Below are 6,000 nucleotides of genomic sequence, written 5' to 3'. Positions count from 1 at the left end.
CTATAGAGTCCTTGAGACTCAAAACTGGAGAGAGTTTGATGCAGAGAGAACCACTAGAGCAATATAGAGTGGTATGCACAGTGGATATATTCGTGGTCTTCAAGTACAACTTGACCTTTGAGGATTGTCAGAGATAAACACCCATTATGTATGTCATACATACACCTTTTGATTCCCTTTGTTGTGTTTTTTTTTTTTTTTTTTTAACTGGGGAGGGTGCTATCATCACAATATTGTGGTCCACCATGTATGTCATACATACACCTTTTGATTCCCTTTGTCGTGTTCCTTTTTTTTTTTTTTTTTTTTCGGAATCTTTTCTTAACTGGGGAGGGTGCTATCATCACAATATTGTGGTCTTCAGTAGTGAACCAACCGTGGACCTTTCTTAAAAAAATATTTGATGCAACTGTCTTTGATGTTGCAACGGAGGTGAGAATCAGTGTATAATAATGGAAAAGGGTAAGATACACTTAAGGAGAGGCTCAATAATGCAGATAGGAAAAATAATAAGGCACTGGCTTTATAGGATAATGATGAAGAACGTAAGTCCTAATTTCATCTCAAGAGGAGAGTAAAAAGTGATACAAAGCCTTGAGAGATCTCAAAGTAAGTTCTAGAAAGTCAAATCACATAAGATATAGCACACAGAAACAATTAAGAGTGTATGAAAAATGCATACACTAATGGAGGCTCAAAAGCTCACAGGGTGCAGAGATTCTGGCAAGTAGTCATGTTTAATCAGAAAACATACATATAGTATCAACCACCAAGGCAAAATATATCATGTTTAGCACAAAGCAAAGAATTTTGTGGACAAAAGTTGTGCATAAAAAGATATGGAAAACCCTTTTTTTTATTTTTTTATTTTTTTATTTTTTTAATATAAAAATAACTAGAAAAATGAAAAGAGAGAAAAAGAAACATGAAAAATGAAAACCAACAGAAGTTAAGACACATGACATATTCCTAAAGCCTTGCGAAGGGTTTCAAAACGATGAGTGTCTAAAGGCTTAGTAAACAAGTCTGCAAGTTGATGTTCAGTGGCAATATATTCCAGTACTAAAACCTTCTCTTCGACCAAAACACGAATAAAGTGATGACGAATGTCAATATGTTTGGTACGAGAATGTTGAACAGGATTCTTGGAAATGTTTATGGCACTAGTGTTGTCACAGAAAACAGAAAAGAAACTTTGATGAATGCCATAATCATTAAGCATTTGCTTCATCCAAAGCAATTGCGTACAACAACTACCAGCAGCTATATATTCGGCTTCGGCAGTGGATAAAGAAACAAAGTTTTGTTTCTTACTATGCCAAGCAACCAGATTATTTCCGACATAGAAACAACCTCCAGAAGTACTTTTCTGGTTATCAGCATTTCCTGCCCAATCGGCATCGGAAAATCCAGCAATTTCAGAATTTGTTTCAAAGGAATAATGAAGACCATAATCAATTGTACCACTCACATACATGATGATTCTTTTGACAGTTTCCAGATGCGATTCTTTTGGATCAGCTTGATAACGTGCACAAGCACCAACGCTGAAAGAGATATCAGGCCTACTAGCAGTAAGGTACAACAAGCTTCCAATCATGCTCCTGTAAAGTGTTTGATCAACACTTTTTCCATTTGGATCCTTGTGAAGTTTTGTGGTTGTTGCCATGGGATTTGAGACGGGTTTTGCTGAATGCAAGCCAAATTTTTTAACTAGTTCACTAGCATATTTTGTCTGAAAGAAAAAAATACCATCTTCACTTTGTTTGATTTGTAATCCCAAGAAAAAATTTAGTTCTCCACACATGCTCATTTCGAATTCACTCTGCATGACCTCAGTAAATTCTTTTACAAGTGTGGCAGATGTGGAACCAAACACTATATCATCCACATATACTTGTGTTATCACCACGTCCTTCTTGATTCTTTTGACAAAAAAAGTCTTGTCAACAGCTCCACGTGTATAACCTTTTCTTAACAAGTACGATGAGAGTTTGTCGTACCATGCTTTCGGAGCTTGTTTTAAACCGTACAAGGCTTTTTTCAATCGGTACACATAATCAGGATGCTTTGGATCAACAAATCCCTTTGGCTGCTCCACATAGACTTCTTCTTGAAGTATTCCGTTTAAGAAAGCACTCTTGACATCCATTTGATATAATTTGAAACGCAGATGACAAGCAAAAGCAAGTAACAACCGAATGGACTCCAATCTCGCAACGGGTGCAAACGTCTCATCAAAATCCAAACCTTCTACCTGAGTGTATCCTTGAGCCACGAGACGAGCTTTATTTCTCGTGATGATGCCATGTTCATCAGTTTTGTTCCGAAACACCCACTTTGTTCCTATAACATTTGTTTCTTGGGGTCTGGGAACAAGGTACCATACATCATTGCGAACAAATTGATTGAGTTCCTCTTGCATGGCCATAATCCAGTCATCATCTAAAAGAGCTTCCTTGGTATTTTTTGGCTCAATCTTTGATATGTAGCACGTAAAGTTTACTACAGCAGTAGTTTTACTTCTTGTCAACATTTGATCTTCTACGTCACCAATGATGTCTGACTTGGAATGATCTTTTTGCACTTGCTTGTGTCCTTTCCTCAAAACTTTTGTTGAGTCAATATTTTGGTGCACTTCTCCCTGAGTAACGGATAACCCATCAATTGATTTGCTTTAAAAGAATTCTTCATCTGAGGCAGGTTGTTCAACATTTAAGAGAAAGTCATTCACAATGACATTAATGGACTCCATAACATGTTGTGTTCTCTTGTTGAACACCCTGTATGCTCTACTTGTGAGAGAGTATCCTAGAAAATTCCAATATCACTTCTTGAATCAAATTTTGCTAACATTTCTCTATCTCTGTAAATGTAGCATATACTACCGAATACCGCAAATGCTTAACATTTGGTTTCTTCCCTTTCCAGATCTCATAAGGTATGCATTTTGTACCGGGTCTAAGATAGACTCTATTTGCCGTATAGCACGCAGTGCTAACTGCTTCAGCCCAGAAATGCTTTGCCAAATGAGCGCTTGTTAGCATGACACGACTCATGTCAAGTAAAACACAATTCTTTCTTTCCACAACTCCGTTTTGTTGAGGAGTAATTGGAGCAGAAAAGTTGTGATAAATACCTTTTTCATCACAAAACTTAGAAAACGATATGTTTTCAAATTTAGTTCCGTGATCAGTTCTGAGTTTTACCACACGATCATTTGAATCAACTCTATCATTTTGTATTTTATTCAATAAACCAAAGAATGCAGTGAACGCATCAGATTTCTCTCGCAAGAAGGCAACCCAAGTAAAGCGTGAGAAATCATCCACCAAGACAAGTATGTATTTTTTCCCCCAATGCTTTCGGTTTGTACTGGTCCAACCAAGTCCATGTGCATCAGTTCTAAAGGCCGTGAAGTTGAGATGTAATTTGTGGATTTGTGTGCACTCTTTGTTTGCTTTCCCACTTGACATTCTCCACAAATTCCAAGTTCTCCAGTCAACATCGGTAAGCCCCTCACATACTCTTTCTTGGAAAGCTTGATCAAATCCTTACCGTTCATGTGACCTAATCGTTTATGCCATAAATCCAAAATATCATCAGTTGCCTTATTGCATATCTCAGGCACATGTAACTCATTTGCATTCACACAATAACAATTGTCCTTAGACCTTTTTCCTTCAAAACTTTCAATCTCTTTAGCAACCTTTACACTACATTTCAATTTATTGAAAAGTACTTCAGCATCATCATCGTCACAAATTTGATTAATGCTAATTAGGTTAGCTTTAAGCCCATCCACTAACATGACATTTTTTAAGCATGGAATTCCTAGTGTTTTGATTTCTCCTTTTCCAACGATCCTTGCTCGTTTTCCATCTCCAAATGTGACTGCTCCATTTTTACAATCCTCAGTGAAAGATGTGAACCATCTTTTGTCTCCAGTCATGTGCCTTGAGCAACCACTGTCTAGATACTAAGTATCAGACTGACAAGATGAGAGAGCAGTGAAGGCCACCAAGCATGTAAAATTGTCTTCCTCAGATGAAGGTGACACCTTATCCAATAGACAAATTTGAGTCTCTTTTCTTCTCCATACTTGCTTTAAGTTTGGAGTAAGGAAGTTAGGCATTATTTTTGAAATCCTATTCATTCCCTCTGGGTGAACAACAAATCTCCCTTTGAGATTTGATTTTTCAGAAATCCAAGAAGTTTTAGTCTTATTTTCCTTTCGAAGCTTGTAACACCTAGGTCTGATATGTCCTATTTTTTTTCACAGAAGTGACAAATAGGAATAAAAGTTTTTGACCTAACGAACTTCTTTGTAGTGATACACGAATTTCTAAAAGGTTCATCACTACTCACTTTCATGCTAGGTTCTTGTAACGCTTTAACAAACTTGGTAACAGAAGTGGACGAACTTCCAGTTCTATCAAAACCTAGACCACTTTTGTCACCAGAAATCTTTCCATAGCTCAACATTTTGTCAATTTTGTTTGAGCCAATGCTAAACTCTTCAACTTTCTTCTTTATGTTACTTAATTCATTTTCAAGACCTTTGTTGTCTGATGCTAGCATATGTAACTTCTCCAACATTGACTCTCGTAGCTTTTCTGCATGTTCCATTTGAGATTGATGCTCGATTTTTGCTTCATTCTTCTCACTTTCAAGCTGCACGAGTTTATTTTTCAGTTCTTCATTTTCCTTCTTCACTTTCATGGTGATATCATATAGTGCAGTGTACTTTTGTAAGACTTCTACGGAATCAGGCTCTTCAACTTCCGAATCATCTGTCTCATATCCATCAAAAGTTCCAAAAAATGCAACCACTTCCTCATCATCTTCAAATGCCGTGTCTTTCTTTGAATCACTGTCGCTCCACGTGGAAGTAAAGCCTTGTTCTTTTCATCTTTCAGCCTTTTAAGAGTATTGGCATATTCATGAGCATGATGTCCATACCCTTGACACTCGAAACACTTATCTTTGTCATTCCAACTTTTCTTTTCACCAAGTTTGACAGACTTAGATGTATTTCCATGAGAACCATCTCTAGAACGAGGGACTTTGGAATTTGAATCAAAATTGTTTCGATTTTCACGTCCCCTAGAACTTCTAAGTTTCAAAAATTTCCTAGCTTGTTTGGTAAGAAGAGCAAATTCATCTTGAGTCAAGGTTTCAAATGGATCCTCATTCATTTTTTCATTATTGACTTTAAAGGCAACATTTTTCCCTTTCTTGCCTTCTGTAAAGTCGGACTCATATGTTTGTAATGATCCAATCAATTGTTCCAACTTGTAAGTGTTCAAATCTTTCGATTCTTCTATAACTGTCCTTTTTGCATGAAACCTTGAAGGAAGAGATCTTAGAATTTTCTTAACAACCCTATGCTCTGGAATGCTATCACCAAGATTGTGACAACCATTGACAATTACACTAAGCTTAGCATAGAAGTCAGAAAAACTCTCATCATCTAGCATTTTGATATTTTCAAATTTTGTGATGAGATTTTGAAGCTTGGTTACCGAAAACTGTCCTTCGTCTTTGGTTTCTTTAACTGTTGGAGGTTCCCAACCTTCTTCAACCGCAAGCCATACTCTGTCGTCAAGCGCCCAAAGAAATGATTTCATCTTTGCTTTCCATGCAGCATAGTTGTCACCATCAAAATGTGGTGGATGAGAAACTGAACCCATAGCACGATTCATCCTAGCCTACCCACGGATCTCACTAGATATTTTTAGTGACCTGCTCTGGTGCCAATTGAAAGTCCTGGGAAGGATACTAACTTAATCTATAAATGACAACTTAACGCTAAAGCAAATTATGGTTTTGATTAATCAGTTATGCTAAATTAATCCTACACAAATATTCAACATGAATATAAAAAGCACACACATGATGTAGGATTTAATTAGCGAGGCAAAACCCACCACTGGGAAAATCATCGGGCTACCAAGCCAGGAAGCATTAAGAAAGAAAGAATACATAAAGACTTACAAA

This window comes from the organism of the source record quoted next, unplaced genomic scaffold, assembly GCF_019419815.1.
Source record: "Pyrus x bretschneideri cultivar Hongxiangsu unplaced genomic scaffold, Pyrus_bretschneideri_v1 Contig37, whole genome shotgun sequence".
NCBI classification, from domain to species: domain Eukaryota; kingdom Viridiplantae; phylum Streptophyta; class Magnoliopsida; order Rosales; family Rosaceae; genus Pyrus; species Pyrus x bretschneideri.
The sequence above is the reverse complement of the archived record's forward strand: the minus strand, read 5'-3'. Positions refer to the sequence as shown.